Here is an 18,873-nt window from a genome sequence, read left to right as displayed (position 1 = left end):
CGTATGAAATGTCACCCTATTGATCAGCAAGCACTGCTGTTCCTCTTGAGGGTCTAATTTTCATCGGAGCAAGAGCTGATTCATCATAGGAGATAGGTTTTTGTCTGAGAACCAACATAGAACAAAAACCTCATTATTTTGTTCTTTTTGTTTTGTTTGGTGGTTTGGCTTAGCTGAAAAATTTGTAAAGGTGAACTATGTTCTTCTATGTTGTGCTGAGTCCAGGGGCATAGGGCTTCTCAATTCTGCTCCCTAGCTGGATTGCCCTTTTGCTCCTATGAGTTCTAGACATTTCTAGGGCAGTTATTGAGAATTTATTAGTGGCCTAGAATTTGATCAATTTTTGTAAATATTTTCTGAATATTCAAAAGTAATCTATATGTCTGCAGATACAAAGTTTGGTATATACCTCTTTTTAATTCTACATTTATATTTCTCCGTTAAGAAATAACATAATATATAAAATCTTCTACTTTAATTGGGGCTATTGAGTTTATAATTTATCATCGTTTTTCTGATAATTTGGTTTTATATATACCTTTCCTATTTTATTCAGCCTTCTGATTTTTAAATGTTTTCTTGTTTCCCTTTTATTTTTCTGTTGTTTAGATTTTCTTTGCAATTTTCTATTTTTACTTGACATTTCTTTTCTTCTAATGGTTATATGAACTCATACTCCTCTCTCCATATTAAAAATTTAGCATTTTTTTTCTCAACTTGAGTGCCTGCTATGTTCCAGGTAGCAAGCTGAGTGCTTTGCATATGTTATTTAATATTTGCAGCAGCCCTGTAGATATTAACATCTCCATTTTTTGATGAGAAAATAGATTCCTTGACATTAAGTCTCTTGCTTTAGAGAACAAAGCTTGTAATTGGCAGTGTCAGAATTTGAACCCAGGCCTGTTGGCTTAAAATATTTTTCTCTCTGTCTTTTTTGCCATCTTAACTTGTTTCAACTAACATGAGCTATTAGATCTAGATTTTTGTTACTAGTTCCTTTTCTAGGTATGAATTTTTATTTTAAGGTTCATTTGCATTTCCTTTAAATTTCACAATAATGGTGGTGGTCCAACTACTTAAACAGAACCTGACATTTTACTGATTACATTGCATTTTTTTCTGTGTAGTTAATTTTTTTTTTTTTTTTGCTGTCCTTGAGAGACACTTTTCTACTTAAAATTTAAAACTTTGTTGAAAATCTGTAGAGATGCAGTTCTTTAGTTGTTTTTTTTTTTTTTTATAATTAAATGTATAAGGGCACTAAATGGACCCTTTCAATCTGAAACCTAATGTCTATGTTTTTTCTTTCAGATTAGGAATATTTTCTTCCATTATTTACCTGATTCTTACTTCTCACCCAGCCCTTCTCTCCTCCTCCAGTACTTTATACTCTGGACATCTCGCATGTTGCTAGTGTTTCATTCATTTTATTTATCCCTGTAATTTCCCTCTGTATTCTGGGAGAGTGGTCAAACACATCCTCTAGTTCATTGGCCTGTTTTAGTGTCACCTAATTAATTTCACTTTACTACCTCCAGTAAAATTTATCTCCCTTGATTTTCATCTGAAAACAATCTTTCCTAACTTATATTATTTCTTTTTCATGCATGCAAATACAATTGAAAACATGAGTAAATTACTTTTTTCAAACGTTACAGTACTTGTCACAGTACATTGCAGTTATTTGTTAGGATTCCCTAAATTGTTCACTTTCTTTTAAACTACGAAAATGTTTCTATTGTCTAGTAATTTTTGTCATTTATCATCTTCACAGATGCATGTCTTTTATGTCTAGTATTTAAAGTTAAACTGTGTTCTGTCAGAAATTGTTCCTTTCATTCCTTTGGTTCCAGATAAAGGGGAAAGTAGAGGTGTATATTTTCTGATGGTTTGATTTTGTCTGTTTTGGAAAAAGGTGCAGAAGCACTTCTGTGTCTACACACTTCATTATTCTAGCAAAGAACTTATCTGTTCAACATATATTTATTAAGGGCCAGCTCTGTATTTGACCCTGCTGAACACTGAGGATATGATGATGAATATGATGATGGATCCTTGCTCTCATACCCTTTACAAGCTCCTGGGGAAGTCATATATCAAATAATTACACCAAATCTTAATTACCAGTAATTACCAGTAACAGTTACAAAAACTTACTGGGTTACTGGTCAATTGAACTGACAGGAAAGTATTGTTCAGAGTGTAGTGAACATAGAGAAGAGTCTAGAGAGATAGGAGGAGCCTGATCATGCAGGACCGTGCGGCCACATTGGGGACACTGAGAATAATCCAAAAGCACTAGAAAGCCATTGATGAATATGAGGTGGGTGAATAGTGTACTTATATTTGTGTTTTAAAGGCCCACTGTAGCTTCCATTGTGGAGGACAGATTGCAGAGGCCAAGTGGATAGGGGGAGACCACTTTAGAATGCTCTTGCATCCATCCAGAAAAGACATGATTGTAGCTTGGATTGGGCTTGTAATGGAGATGGAACTAAGTGAATATATTGAGGAAATACTTAGGTGGGCTAATACCATGAAGAGGAATGGATGACTGATACATTCTCATGTGAAAAAAAGGATTTCATTTTCTTATTTGTCACAGTAGCCTGGAGTTACCTGGTAGCACCCTTCTCTGTCTGGCACAGTGCCTGCTTAGGAGCTATGACCTCATTTAGCATACCATTTACTCCAGGGGGAAATGAGACTAAAGATGGGTTCCTCTACTCATGCCACTCTTCATGCTGGCATTCTGCTTAATGAAGTTCATGGTAGATTCTAAACGTTCTGCCAACTGCTGCTTCTAGGACTCATGAGGTAATATCGGATTGAGAATGCAGATTCTAAGGCCAGATTCTAGGTTCACTTTTGATTCTGCCACTAACTGTCAGAGTGGTTTGGAGCAAATTGCTTAATTGTTTTTGGCTCACTTTTCTATACCTGTAAAATGATAATTCTACTACCTACTTCACTGGAGTGTTGCCAGTTGAGTTGCAATTTACAAAGTACTTAAAAGGCACCTGGCACATTGTAAATGCTCTAATGTTAGTTATAATTATTAATCTGATTTTGTGGTGGCTGGAGATCTAGGCATCTTATCTACTCATTTACTGGCAATCACTTCCAATTTCAAGAAATCTTTTTCCAGTATGGTTCCATATATGCCACAGATTGTGTAGTTAAAATTTTTTTTCCTGGCTTATGAGTATTATCCAAGTAAAAAAAATTAATATTTTCCTCTATAAAAAATTATTTGCTCACTTAATTGGGAAATTGGGCTATGACCTCTGATTTTTTCCCCTATTAGAACATTTAATTTTCCTCTATTATAAAAATTTTTTGCTCACTTAATAAAGAAATTGGGCTAGGACCACTGCCCTTAAACAGAAATTCTCCGCTCTTTTTTTTTTTTTTTTTAAGATTTTATTTATTTATTTGACAGAGAGAGACACAGCGAGAGAGGGAACACAAGCAGGGGGAGTTCTCCACTAACTCTTAATGGTTACCAGGTTGTGCCTTTCTGGTCTATTCATTCTGGTTTACTCCTGAGGTGGTGTATCTAAGAAGCTAGCCTGTGGACATGAGCAGGAGGCAGACTTGTGACATAATGAATGGTTACAAAGGAAAATGAATCAGTCAGGATTCAACCAGAGAAACAGAGCCAGCAGGAGATATGTATCAGGAGATTTATTACATGGCATTGTGATTGGCTTATGTGATTATGAGGGCTGGCTCGGCAAACCTGAAATCCACAAGACAGGCCAGCAGGAAGGGTTGCTGGGACTCTCAGGCCCAAGTGAAGCTGCAGTCCACAGGTAGTATTTCCTTCTCAGGAAAGCATCAGTTCTAATCTTAAAGTCTATCAGCTGATTGAGTTGGAACCACTCAGATATTCAAAAATAATCTTTGTTTAAAGTCAACTGATTATAGAATTTTTTTTAAAAAAATTTTATTACGTTATGTTAGTCACCATACAATACATCATTGGTTTTTGGTGTGGTGATCCACGATCCATTGTTTTCATATAACACCCAGTGCTCCATGCAGTACGTGCCCTCCTTAATACCCATCACCGGGCTTTTTATCATATCTACAAAATATCTTCTGGAACACTTAGACTGAGCATCACAGAAAACAACACTTAAAAGCTGTTAGAAACTGGTTTATTTCTTTTTTGGGGGTAGGGGAAGAGGTTATATGGTCTAGGAATACAGTCTTTGAGAAATCAGTTTCAAGTGGCTGGAAAACACTTTTCTAACACTTGAACGTACCATTTGAATCTTAAAAATAACTGATGAGCTTTGCTATTTCAGATGTATTTATGCTGTATTAATTTCTTATCCTTCTTCCTCCCACTGTTCCCTTTCCCAATACAATTTACTGCATTCTGAATCAGGTGACAGAAGCACCAATGAATTTTTGGTTGTGCAGCTTCTATATAGCTTTGTTTTCCAACTCATTATTTAAAATTTCATAAACCTATTTACCTTTATTCTTTTGTTAACTCTTCTCAAAAACAAACAAACAAACAGCTACAATGCCTTCTCTCTTTTTTGTAATCTTAGATCCCCAAATGGGCACCTTATCCATTACCACCTCATGCAGGAGGCTGGTCAAGATTCACTGTTCTTCAGATTTCTCTGGCCAGGAGGTGAGCCAGTCATGTAAATACTGTGTGGGTGGACTCTGTGGACCCTACACAAATAAGATGGGGCACATTCTGATGTGAGCCTATCCCATTTATGTTACTTTAGTTGTCTGATTTTAGAGTGTTGACTTTTAGTTAGCCTAATCTTCATGAAGTTGAAATCAGCTGGGGGTAGAACCAAAACAACAGAAAAAATCTAGGGGAGTCAGCGACTCACTGATGCCAGTCAGAACAGCTTGCTGTATGGAGAGGAGTTTCAAGAACAGAGGAAAAAGAGGGCTAGAACAAGTAGCAATTAATCGAATGACGGTGGTATGAAGAGAAAGAGAAATATCAGGGAAATGGCAAAAGCCACAAAAGCCAAGCAAGTGGGGCACAGACTATAAAACGAATGATGTGATGTCTGGAAAAATATGGCAAAAGGACTGAGAAAGGCAAGTTTACTGTCTTCACCTGTGATGTACTGACTTCATTAACATTATATTTGGTCAAAAGCTCCTAAGAATTATTTCACCAGGATTATTTTTTTTAAACTTGCCATTTATCTGTTTCCCCTTCATTAACTCCAGTATTTTCCCATTGGTTTCTTTCATTTTTTTAGATATACTTTCAGATATACTTCAGATATACTTCCAGATATACAAACCAGAGGTTCTCAAAATATTGCCCTTGAACCGCCATGTTAATATCATCTTATAGAACTTGTAGAAATGGAAATTCTCAGACTGAGTCTCAGAACTATTGGACTAGGAAACCTGGGAGTGGGGCCCAGCAATCTATTTTATCAAGGCCTCCAGAAAACTCTGATGTAAGCTCAAGTGTTTTTTTTTAAAGATTTCATTTTATTTATTTTATTTTTTTTAAAGATTTTATTTATTTATTTTAGAGATAGAGCATGTGCACATAAGTGCAAGTGGGGGAGGGGCAGAGGGAGAGAGAATCTGAAATGGACTCTGAACTCAGCTTGGAGCCCCACGCGGGGCTTGATCCCACCACTGTGAGATCACGACCTGAGCCAAAACCAAGAGTCCGATGCTTAACTGACTGGGCCACCTAGGCACCCCAAAGATTTTATTTATTTTAGAGAGGAGGGGTGGGGAGGGGCAGAGGGAAATGGAGAGAGAGACTCTTTTTTTTTTTTTATTATGTTATGTTAATCACCATACATTACATCATTAGTTTTTGATGTAGTGTTCCATTATTCATTGTTTGCGTATAACACCCAGTGCTCCATGCAGAACGTGCCCTCTTTAATACCCATCACCAGGCTAACCCATCCCCCCACCTGCCTCCCCTCTAGAACCCTCAGTTTGTTTTTCAGAGTCCATCGTCTCTCATGGTTCCTCTCCCCCTCCGATGAGAGAGAGACTCTTAAGTGGAGCCTGATGTAGGGCTTGACGTCATGACCATGAGATCATGACCTGAGCCAAAATCAAGAGTCAGACGCTTAACCGACTGAGGCACCCAGGTGCCCCGATGTAAGCTCAAGCTTAAGAACTACTGGTTAAAATATAAAATCTGTCTTCAAGGTGCCAACGTTCAGTGTTCCATACCAAAAGTTTCATTTCTTCAGTTCCTATTAGAGAATGCTGAGCCCAGTGCCGAGTCCATTGCGTCTTGTAGGTCTGTTTATTTGCAGTGTCATCTAGACTCACTTGTGGTACATGAATGTCTTTCCTATTCCTAAAGAAATAAACAGAATTTTTATCCTTGTCTTCTAAGTGCAAGTACAAAAAGTTTTCCTAGCATTACTGGTCCTTTGTACCTTTGTGCTATCCTTAAAATAAATTCAATTTCTTTCCCGGTCTGAAGCACACATAAAATTTATATATTTAGGGATTTGATATATTGCAAATGTCCCTTGGGTTCTTTTCAGTTGAATTTATAATCAGGTTCCCTAATACCCTCATGCTGGAAGTGACTCTTTCAACCTTTTGAAGTGATACACAGCAAATCTTCCTCGAAGGAGCCTCTTACAGAAGTCATGTATATTTGATCATTCTTGTTCACACTGTCCTGTAGTTTTCATGAAACATAAAATAAACTCATCGGTGGTATTGACTTCCGTTCAGTGTCCCTACCTTCTCTCTGTATTACTGTACAATTTTAGCTCAATCTTGTCTTTTTTTTTCTTCTGATATCCTGTTTGTAATACATGTCAGATACACTGTCCGTGTGTATTACAGATTTCTTTCTACATCCAGGAATGAGGAGAGGATGGGGTAAATGCAGTAGGAGGATAGATTTGTTAGTTGAAAGCTAAGGGATTTCTGGTGGCTTTAATTTTCCCTGTGAAGTTGGAAGTGAGGTCCTTTGTTGGAGATCGGAGCAGGGGGTGGTGGAATGAGTGAATTGGAGACATGGAGAAATATGGCCATATAGGTGGTTAAAATATGGAAATACTCCTAAATTGTGTTGAGTCCCCATTTGCTCTATTCCTGTGCCCTACTTTTATGCAGGACCTCTAGACCTTCCCAAGATCCAGGATCTAGAGGATAGCTCTGTCTGGCCCCAGTGCTACCTATGACCTCTTTTCTGATCAGTGGATGCCCATTTTTTACTGGTAGCTAAATCTTTTGAAGATTACCATGATCAGAGATTTTATGAGAGAGGAAAATATTTGACATAGATGTTATATAGAGTGGGACAGTGAAATGACCATAGAAATGCAGTAAATTCCAGAAGGCTGTATCAGTGGTTCAGTTGCTGGTGGTCGTTATGAATTTATAGTCTTCATCATTATGGGATTTTCTCAGGTGCAGACAAGGGGAAAGCAGATAGTTGAGTCCATGAGGGGTTGGAGTTTTAGAAGAAGAGTTCAATAAAAAGATAAAGAGGCAGAAAATAATTCTTATCTCTATTATATTAAGAAAATTTGTAAAAAAAAAAATAAATGAACACAAAAGTAGGGTGTTCTTTCAATGGAAGCTTGAAGATGTCTAGAGTACTCTTCTAGGGTTTTTCTCAATCCATGAATTTGTATCTTTCCTTGTCTTTGAGCTACTTCATAACTCTGTAAGTTGTATAAAACTGATGGTAATGAATATAATTTTTGTCCATAAAGATGCAAACTAATTTTATTCAGTGGAGTTTTAATTGGTGCTTATCATGCAGATATTTATTAGTTTTACATCTTTTAGCAAATTCATTTCAGCATTCTTGATTGCCCACATATATGTTTATTCTTCAGATTCCCCTTTGAATTGGTTTTGTATATCTTACTGGATTCCTCGTGAATTGATGAGTTAAATAAAATCTCTAACCCATGTTCATTTTATGTTTGCGTATGAGTCACAAATATATGTATTATATAAAATATATCTATGAAATATATATAGAAAAATCACATAAAATATATTAATATGTATAAATAGAATAACAAACAGTTTAAGCTTCTCTTTCTGCTACTGGTCAGGCTGGCATTGTCTATCAACAGATTCGTTCATTCATTCATCCATTCATTCACTTGCTCATTTAGTAAATATTTACAGAACACTTATGTGCTGGGTCCCGAGTTTGGTTTAATGTCTTTATGGACAGCTAGCTCATGCCCTGGCCTCTTAAACCCATTCACTGTGCTGACATCTTCTTAGCATCCATCTCTTGCTGGTGTAACTTATTTGGTACATTTTTCCATGGGGGTTGTGATGACGATGTATTGTTTTTCTTAATTTTTTGAAGGAAACACTTTTTTTGGGAAATAGTCCAGGGACCAGAACCTAGGCCTCTTCGCTTAAGGCTGAGTGCCTTCTCCATTCCTCCAAGGAGCGCCCCATCCTGGGGTGGGCCATGCCATGTATTTATTTATTTACTTTGCCTTCTTAAAAGGGAGAATGGAGCTCTAGTGGTCAGGGGAAGTTTACATGAATTAAATAAGTAAAAGAGTTCTTTCAAGTTTACCAAGACCATGACAGAAAGTGCAGTGAAGTAAGAATAGCTGAGCAGAGGGGTTTTTGTGTACTTTCTCAACATTTGCTCTTTTGCCATTTTTCCTTAGAGACCTATTTGCTTCTCCTTGCAGTCTGGCTCCATCCATTTATATTCGTTTGAATGTTTGTTTCTCTTTTTCCTTGTTCACTTTCTCTGTAGCCTTCAGTCATTTCTGACAAGGGGATTTTAGCCTCATTTTCTATTGGTTCTTATTTCATTTTCTTTCCAGAGATGAAAAATTCTACTTTAACAGGAAAGAAAAGTACTTTCCAAAACTTTCAGTCTTGCAGATTGGAGAAAAGATTTGTGGTTCTTTATTATGAAAGATGGAAAGACTCTTGAACATAGAATAAAGAGAGATCACTTATATTAAGAGAAAGAAAAAAGACAGAAATGTGCTCTAATGAGAACCACTGTCGCCAAAATAAAATCTGAATATATTATCTTCAAATTAAAAAACTCTAGAAATCTTAAAATAAGTGTCCCTATTCCATCTTATAGTACTAACATTTATCTGATTTGTTCAAACAAATAAAAATGAAATCCTCCTGGGTGTTTCTGATGAAAGCACTGAAAATAAATATATATTTGGAAAATATATATGAAAATTTAAACTTAAGATAATAGGAAATTTATTTAATAAAAAGACTAGACAGGGGCGCCTGGGTGGCTCAGTTGGTTAAGCGACTGCCTTCGGCTCAGGTCATGATCCCGGAGTCCCGGGATCGAGTCCCGCATCGGGCTCCCTGCTCGGCGGGGAGTCTGCTTCTCCCTCTAACCCTACCCCCTCTTGCGCTCTCTCTCTCTCTCAAATAAATAAATAAAAATCTTAAAAAAAAAATTAAAAAAAAAAAAAAAAGACTAGACAGTTTAAAGAGTTTATGGAAAACATGTTTTGGGGAAAACATGTCTTATGTTGTAAAACTTAGAAATTATTTGAGAAGAATGAGTATAAAAAGAAAGGCTAGCGGCCACTATCAAACTTATCTAAGGCCCCCCAGATTGATTTTTCAAGTGCTCAGCTGAGATAGGTAGGGCATTGCATATGGCACTGACAAGGCTTCAGCTGGGGAAGTCAACTAATCACATCTTCTTTGTAGTTTTCCTTTTCCTGAAACAGCTCACCTCCTTCCCTGTGTGCTCCCTGCAATCTCTGATGGTCAGGCATGTGCCCAGCGAGAGCCTCACAGCCATGGATCCCGAGTCAGATAGATGAATTCTGCCTACTTTAAAATGAATGGAGCAATTCCTTCAAGAGAACTAGTTTCCAAGAACTCGAACCCAGCTGTTCTGAACAATCCCTGTTGTCACTGAGTTACCCATTACCCTCTTCCATCTGCTAGTTTAATTGGAAAAAAATGATTTACTCATGTATCCTTTTCCTTTGGTGACAAATTTTATATATAGGTAAAGGCTGATCTAATTATTTAAATAGACGAAGAGTGGCGGGGGCATGGGGAATCAGGTATGAGAGACATCGAGAAGGAGGAGCAGTGAAAATTGGTACTTCGCCTATGTAAGTTGGAAGAGCTACCTATGAGGATTTAAAGGCTTGAGATCTTGGAGGGGTTTTATGACAGAGTAGGTGGTTGCCAGTTTCAGATAATGCAAAGAAATCAAAGAACTACACTTTGGAAAATAATCACCATATTTGTCCATTTTGAGGTTACTGGTAATGTTTGAGATGAACATTTTGGTAGAACTGTGAGACAATTATTCTACTTCAGGAAATGCAGATAGGGTGGACCTGAGGAAGCAGAATCAGAGATTATAAGTGACACACTTACTAACATGTGTTAAAAGAATAAGGAATGAGGAAAACCTCAGTATGGCCAGAAGGGGCTGATGGAGTGAACTTAGTTTGGGCTCCTATTACAGAATATTATAGGTGGGGTGACTTAAGAAACAGAAATCTATTTCTCACCGTTCTGGAGGCTGAGAAATCCAAGATCAAGGTGCCCATAGATTTGACATCTGGTGAGGGCCTGCTTCTTGGTTCATAGATGGCTGTCTTTCCGCTATGTCTGCATGTGGCAGAGGGACCAAGGAGCTCTCTGGGACCTCTTTTATAAGAGCACCAATTCCATTCATGAGGGCTCTACCCTCATGACCTCATCACCTTCCAAAGACCCCATCTCCAAATGCCATCACACTGGGGATTAGTTTTAAACATGAATTTTGGCAGGACACAAGCTTTCAGGCTATAGCAGGAGTCTAGTAAGGTTTTATCCTGATATTGAAGACCAGAACATAATTGCAGAGAGTGGGAAGAAATTGATGGAAGGTGTGGGAGGGAGAGAATATTAAGGAAGAAATGATCATGAAAGAAGGAGAGAAAAGCAAAGGTAACCTGGAAGGTAAGGAGGGGCATGGTGTCCCCTGCAGTAGGAGGGAAGAACGGTAAAGTGCTGTTGTGCTGAGTGCTTCACATTTAGCTTTTCACTTAATCCTCTCACCATATATAAAACACTCAGGTCACTGTTGCTATTTTATAGTTGGGGAAACTGAGGCTTAGAGAGTATAAATCACACAGCCAGTAAATTCTGAGACAGAGTTTAAACCCAGGTTTCTTTGGCTCCAGAGTATGTGCATCATAGCCTTAACATAAAACTGCCAGTATTTAACTGTTTTTGACCTATAAAAACGTCAATTTCATATTATCCCACCTAATAGAATTAGTTGAAGTCTGTAAGAAATAAAGTAGGAAAACCTTTGCTTGATGGCTTTTTATTGCCCAAAAGTCATAGTGACAATCAACAGAGTACACTCTGGCTACTCCATGAGGAGAAATTATGTGATAAATGATATTATTTGGCTTATAGAATTCCTAGGGGGACACAGAGCAAAGCCATGAAGCCACACAGCCAGGAGCAAGGCTTTCCTACACTCTGAGGTCTTTTCCAGAAATCTCAAACTCTAGATGACAGAAAGTAACCATTTCTCACCTCCAAAGTTCCCCTCTCTGATTTTTCTTAATGCCGTCAAGGGTTACCACTACGAGCATAGTCCGACCATCACGAAGTTTTGGTGCTATCATTTCGTCATGTTACAGTTGATTCACTATGACTCAGGTTGGTTAACTTACTCACCTCCCCCTCTACCCTGGCTCCAACCCTTTTAGTTGAATACGTCTGCTATTTGTTTTCTCATAATTCTACCAGATCCTTTCCCCCTCTAATCCTGCCTGTGTAACACTTGCCTGTTTTTCTAGTTTCTTTTCAAACACTCTGTCTTTCAGATGGGTTTTCATAACCTCCACAGGCAGAATCTTCTCCCCACTTGTGCCCTCTCATAACGCTGCTCTTCAGGATGCTATGGATCTCATGTGTCCTCACGTGAAAGTGTTGGCGTGACCACTTTCTCCTCCTTTTCTTCCAAAGGTCAGTGCCAGGCTCCCTCCCATGGTTTGTGTTTCCTGTGGCACCCAAAACTGTCATGTATAGCAGGTGTTTAGTACTTGTTTTAAAAGTTTAGCGAACTTTTGGCTCCACAGGCCAGCAGAGTGGTTAGTGACAGTGATGGGCTTACTACTTAGTCAAAGAAATAATGGATAAAGCAAGAAAACAGAAAAAATGGTGGGTTTAAGAGTTACAGGAGAAGTTGATGAGAGTCAAATGGAGAGAAAGCAAGGAAACAAAGCTATTGAAAGTATTTATTTAACAAACTTTTATCGAGTGCCTACAATGAACAAGGCAGTATTCGAGGCCCTGGGGGTGGAGCACTGAACAATTAGACAAGGTTTCTGTTCTCGAGGACCCTGTGTTTTAGTGGGGAAAGGGAGAGAGACAGGAAGCAGATACATATCGAAAATGGCAGGTTGTGGCAAGTGCTGTAAGAAAAGTAAATCAGGGTGGGAACCTAGTGGATGGTGGGATGAGAGGCACAACAGTGCATGGTCAGGGAGCGTATCATCTGAGCAGAGATCTGAGTGAAGTCAGGGATTTCTGGACAAATGACATTGTACCAGAGGATGTATAAGAGCTGAAGTTTGTGCTGGAATGTTTGACACATGCTTCGCACAGTGGAGGAACAAGTAGACCAGTGTGACTGGAGCAGAACGAAGGGCAAAGAGCATGGTAGGAGACAGGGTCAAAGTTACAGATGACTTAAGAGAACCACAAAGAACTGCCTTGCACCATTAGAGTTGCACACTGCTGTGTTATTCCTGTATGAACAGGGTTTTTGGCATAAATGTGAGTTGGTGATTGGGAATAATGCTTACTCCCCCACACACCATGTTTCCATAGAGTGGAGTGCTTCCTCCCAGGAGGTAGCATCATGGAAGCCATACTTTAGCATGGCAGTGGTGACCATGCTAGTCCCTGCACACCTCCTGGGTAGCTAGGATAGGTCAGGTTTGCTCTGTGTGACCAGCTGAGCAAGTTTGGATTTGGCCTCAGGTCCTTGTGGCATTCTTCAGACCAACTTTATAGAGCTCTGTACTCTGTCTAAGAAGATTGTACTTGGTCACTTCTTTGGGTGCCCAAGACTTCCAGGGGAACCAGGTAGAGGCATTACCCCAGCAGTCAGCTTTTTGTGTCAGCTTTTTTCACATCTCTTTCTCATCTTTCATTGGAGGGTTTTCCAACCTCACCATTACTGATATTTGTTGCCAGATAATTCTTTGTTGTGAATGGTGGTCCGCACAGGGGGCGGATGTCTAGTTGTATCCCTGGTCTCTACCCCCTAGATGCCGGGAGCAACCCCAGTCCCCAGACATTTGCCAAATGTCCCCTGGGGATCAAAATTGCTGACATTAGAAGCCAGTGTCTTAATGAATACAGGGACTTTGGGGGAATGGAAGATTCCAGAAAGGGAGCAATGAATATGTGCTCCATAGTGACACAAACAATTACCTTTCTTCCTGAGAAATCAGAAATTTTCTGTAGCATACTATTATCTTCCTCCCAATACTATAGATATGCCCTTTATTTTTTAGTTTTAAAGTTCCTTTTTTGATTGTTTACAAAGTTGTGGCTCAGAAGAATCAATACATTTGAAAATCATTTTCTCCCCCAAGTGAGAATAAGAAGTCAACAACAACAACAAAAAGAATAGCAAGACTTGGCTTTTTTCCTCTTATGACCAGGCAGTTTTTCTATAGTCATGATGGTAAATGGCTTGTGCACAAAGATGATTTTAACTATAGGGTGTTGATGCATCCAGGTCAAATAGCTGTCTTTGAGGTATATTCATCCTTCCTCTGTAGGCATTTCAGAGTGCAGAATAGCTTCCCTTTTTATCTTTTTCTCTATAGCTTCAACAGAACATTGTGAATTGCCGCATGGATGGCCTCCTTCAGGCTTTCCCAAGGTGGAAAGGACAAAACTGTTTTGGGAAGTGATCTTTGATTTTCAGTGGGTAAGGTATTTGTCCTCCTCATTTATTAAGAGGTGAAGGCAGAGACACCCAAGGACCTTGTCACAGCCCCAGCAAACTGAACACATGGAATAGGGCATTCAGGGTGAAGGTGTCTTTATACTCACCAGGTGTGGTAAGTATGCTAAACTCATTTCCCATAAAGCTTATTTTTACGCCATCCCCAGCTCATATTATCAATTTGTATTTGATAGTGTATCTAACAAATTTCCGAAATGCCAAAATAATAATGAACAACCTCAAATAGAAAACCAAGGCTCTTTTGGCATTTAAAATTTTTTTCTTTATTATTAGTTTTCTTCATTTTGCCTATTGGGCTTTATGTAAGTAAGTCAGCAAACAGTGTTTTAGTTGCAAATTTGCACTGTTAGCACTTACCCCTCTCCTCAATTTTGGAAACCTCTAAGTTCTGTAAAACCATTGATGCTTTTAGAAGGCAGCTCTCTGGTAAGAAAGGACTTGGAACTCATTGTAAAATGTTCCCTGAGAATATTCATTCACTATACTGCTGAGGCCAAACTAAATATTGGCCATCTTCAAGGGAGATACTGAAAACAGGATTTATCTTTTTTGCTTCTTCTATAAGTTGTGATACATCCATAGTGGAAAAATGGTGGGCATTTTTTTTCACTTAACAACAGAAAAGATATTAGAGGTAGAGAAAGCCAGGAAAAAGGCAACTGAAGAGAATGTGTATGTGGTGTGTGTGTGTGTGTGTGTGTGTATGTGTTCGCATGGGCATACATGACTCCCCATGTATGAAGCATAGGTGTGGGGAAGAGGAGGTTGGGGAACTGGGGAGAGAGTAGTGGATCCTCTGTGAAAAGTATTCCAAATATTAGACCTGCCTTTGGGAAGCCAATGATGGCAGGCACCTGACTGACATCACTAAAATCACAAACAACCTAGACAAGAGAGAGAAGGGCTTATCCAAAAATTCTTATTTCCATGTCTAGACGTTGATAAGTAGGATGAAGTTTTTTGTCATGCTTTTCAACCACCAGCTTCGACACTTCTTCTGTCCTTCCTTTGAATCACCACTGAAGAGAAAAATCTGGAAAAGTTCTCTTAGAAAACACAATGCCCTTGGTCTCCAGACTGAGCGGTCATTTAGTTTCCGGATGGGTTGAAAGACAGACGGAGACCTTATTGAATCACTAGCTTTATTGCTGACATCTAATATTAGTAACATTTATTAATATTTATATAGCAGTAATTGGGCAACATACCCTAATGTAGTACCTAAGGCAAGGTAGGTAGGTGTTCCTCTTACTCCCATTTTACAAATGGGGACTCTTAGGGACAAAGAGTCAGGGTCACAGGTTAGTGAATGAGAGCTGGCATTTGAATTCAAGGACTGAGGTTTCCTCTCTGCAATCTTAACCACGTGTAAACTCGTTACTGCCTATCAGAAGAGTCGCAGTGATTCCCGAGAAGCAGCAATTTATTTTATTTTATTTTTTTTTTTAAGATTTTATTTATTTATTTGACAGAGAGAGACACAGCGAGAGAGGGAACACAAGCAGGGGGAGTGGGAGAGGGAGAAGCAGGCTTCCCGCGGAGCAGGGAGCCCGATGCGGGGCTCGATCCCAGGACCCCGGGATCATGACCTGAGCCGAAGGCAGACACCCAATGACTGAGCCATGCAGGCGCCCCTCGTGAAGCAGCAATTTAACCAGAAGGCAATGTGCGAACTGTCCAGGGATGATCAGGAGTAAAGGAAGAAGTAATCTAACAACAATTAGATAGCATGTAATGGGCACAAGTATCACTTAAGGTTCCAAATATTTGGGAAGATAGAGTCGCAAATGTGATGATGGTAGCTGTGCTGAGCCGAATGTTCATATGTGGTTTTATCGGGAAAACTTTACGGGATTTTTACTTTTCCCCCCTAGTGCTCTTTTCAGAAGTTGTGTTTCTAAAACCTTTCAGACTCTTAGCTTAAAAGTGCATATACTCTGACAAATAACGTTCCCTTTTGAAGTGACAGTTTTAGAGGAGTTTAAAGTGAATGTTTGAGCTGAAGTGTGTCTGAAAAACACCATGACAGACCAGAGGCAGAAATGCTACTGGGTCAAAACAAGGCTATGGGAATGCTTTAGAGAGAGTAGCAGGCCCTGAATTATTTAGAGATAAGGGGCATTGTGTTGGTAAGAGGACTTGTCTAGATTTTCCATACTTTCTCTCCCCCAGGTAATTTGAAAGAAAACTGCGACGGCCTTCGGCTCAGGTCATGATCCTGGAGTCCCAGGATCGAGTCCCGCATCGGGCTCCCTGCTCAGCAGGGAGTCTGCTTCTCCCTCTGACCCTCCTCCCTCTCATGCTCTCTGTCTCTCATTCTCTCTCTCTCAAATAAATAAATCAAATCAAAAAAAAAAAAAAAGAAATCATTAAAAAAAAAAAGAAAGAAAGAAAACTGCAAAATATAGGAGCTGATAGTTGAAAATAACGACAGATAATTGAGTCCCAGTGATCAAAACACCCCTGACCAACTCAGAACGGTCCTTTTCCTCTTCAAAGTCTATGTCTAGATAAAAATGTGGTGCGTTGGTTTAGCCCAATTATTTTCAACCACTTTCAGATCGATTCTTGGCATCCGTTCTTCCAAGAAACCTAGTATGTATAATACACAAAACCTAGCTGTTCAAGCTAATGATGGGGTGGGAGTGGAAAGTCTTGTGGGGTTGCTTTGAGTCCCTTCCTTTTAGAGACAGTCTATCCCTCCTAAAGGCAACCGAGACATTTCATGTGGAATTGAAAGCACACTTAATAAACTTCTGTTTTAGCTTGTTGTAAACTTTGGCTAAATGTTGAAATAAGAAGGCATAAAAGACATTATTTACGCCCAGCCTCCCAGTTTGAAAAATATGCATTTTTAGGTTGTGTCAAGCCAGTACCTTTTGAATACTGTTTTTATTCAAACTAGGCTAAACTCATGTTCTCTAAAATGAACTGGCAAAGAACCTCATATTGGTTCTTCTTGATTCAGTTCCATTTAGCATTTAATATCTTTCTGTTGTATTCTTTATGGCACCAACAGTTATAGAATTTATAAAGCTTTCCAGATGGCAAAGAGCAAATAAAGCTGCAGTTACTTTGAACTTGAATCTATCCAATAGTTTTTTCCACTTGAAGAGATGGAACATAGTGTGTTATTTGTAGTAAAACCTAGCATTTTTAGAAAGAATGCCAGTCCTAAGAACCAAATGGGTTAAATGATCTATTATTCTTTTTTTTTTTTTTTTCTTAAATCATTTTTCTCTTCAAGTGCTTTCTCATCTACTGGTCTCTGGGGAAAACTCTGGCTCCTCTGGTCCACTTTTTTTGGGTTCCAAAATGAAGGTGTTCTGATATAGATGATTTAATCATTTGACTGACATATGTTTACAGCACCTGCTTCTTGCTAGGTACTAAGCTCTGCTTTCATACTACAATGGTGAGCAAACCAGAAGAGGTTCAACGTTCCTGCCCTTGTGGGGCTTAGACTAGATGGGGAGACAGACATATTTATACATTTGCACAATATTAAATTATAAATTGTGACAAATGTTATGAAGGAAAGTATAGAAAAGAATAAAATTGTGTACTAGAGACACCTAATTTGGTTCCCAGAGAAGGAAAGGCCTCCCTGTGGAACTGATGTTGGCTCCCTTAATTTAAAATTGGAGTGTCAGGAGCTTGGAGAATTGAAAGTTAAATCAAGAAATTTCTCACATGGAATGAATCCTCAAGAACAGAGAAGGTCTATAGGAATGACCTGGAGTCTGGAATCCCCCCATTATACTTTTCTAATCTATGTAAGAAGTAATAGAAGCTACTTTTTGAGACAGTGCGGGAGTCCAAATGGGTTGTGAATTTTTTTCTTCCAGCATACGGGAATCATAATGTCACAATAAACCTGTTGATAGGAAATTCCTCCTGATTGAACTTAGTGTTGGCATATGCTAGACTCCAGACTGCACGCTGATGAAGGTGAAACTGTAGCGTATTTTCTTTTTTTTTTTCTATTCCTTTTGTCCTACCACCTTCATATAGATGACACTGTGTTTATTTAGATGTGGCCTATGGCTCTACATTCCAACGTGGTCTAGGTTCTAATCTGTGCTTTTGTTTGAGAAATGATTTTATTTGAGAAATGGTATGTTGGTTGATTTTTGAATTGTAAATTTCTTCCATCTTTACCTATAGGGTAATTCTTGGGATTTGCTTGGGTTTGTTAAATTCTGTAAGAGGGGAGCCAAGTCTATGAAATTTATGTCTTCTGTTGACTCTTTTCAAATTGAGCAAATGGATCACGGAAGAGTTAGGGTTAGAAAAATCATGACTGGAGGAGCTGAAGGAACATATTTTTGACAGAAAATGTCCTTGCCTTTATCTGCTGAAGGTAGAACCTAGACGTTAGCTAGCCAAGGTTAAATGCTTTGATGGAACCAAGCAGAGTAAGTAGTACAAAGAACTAGGGGAAGAGATACGTTTTCGTATATATTTTAGGATTTTCATTTTCTGTGGGTCAATAGAAGAGGAATTTAATTTAGAAAAAAAATTAAATTGATAATGTGAAATTTTTTTATTGTTAAAATTTCAGGCATTTGGACAAATGTAATGAGATTAAGGCATTTACATTCTTGAGGTTATATTTTCTGAGTTGTCTTCATACTCGGTTCACATCATTTAACCCTTTTAGGTAGGCTTAGGATATGGGAGAAAACGTGTCTTAGACTGTGAACAATGTGGGCTTCAGTCCTGACTCATCTTACAGACTTCTACAACAATATGAAAACATGTTTTTAAATCAAGAGTGTTTCTACCTAGTTGTTTTCTTGGTTCCAACAGATAGATGGGGTCAGTGTCAGGATTTGGAAAATTAGGCATAACTTTTTTGACTGACTGCCCCTGAGGTTTACAGGAAAAAGAAC

General features: G+C 38.7%; 1 long non-coding RNA gene across 3 annotated transcripts in view; it reads left to right on the top strand.

Annotated features, from left to right (window-relative positions):
- LOC118522119 (uncharacterized) overlaps positions 1–18,873 on the top strand; it is a 262,228-nt gene that overhangs the window by 12,440 nt on the left and 230,915 nt on the right. For 2 of the 3 annotated variants that reach the window (XR_013445355.1, XR_013445356.1), the window contains exon 1: positions 5,366–5,456. The exons of the other annotated variant lie outside the window; for it this stretch is intronic. This is a non-coding gene — a long non-coding RNA (uncharacterized LOC118522119). Of the gene's footprint in view, positions 1–5,365; positions 5,457–18,873 lie in introns of those variants that run through there. 3 annotated transcript variants of the gene reach the window in all.

This window comes from Halichoerus grypus, chromosome 2 (genome assembly GCF_964656455.1).
Source record: "Halichoerus grypus chromosome 2, mHalGry1.hap1.1, whole genome shotgun sequence".
Taxonomy (NCBI): domain Eukaryota; kingdom Metazoa; phylum Chordata; class Mammalia; order Carnivora; family Phocidae; genus Halichoerus; species Halichoerus grypus.
This window is presented reverse-complemented; position numbering and strand designations above follow the sequence as displayed.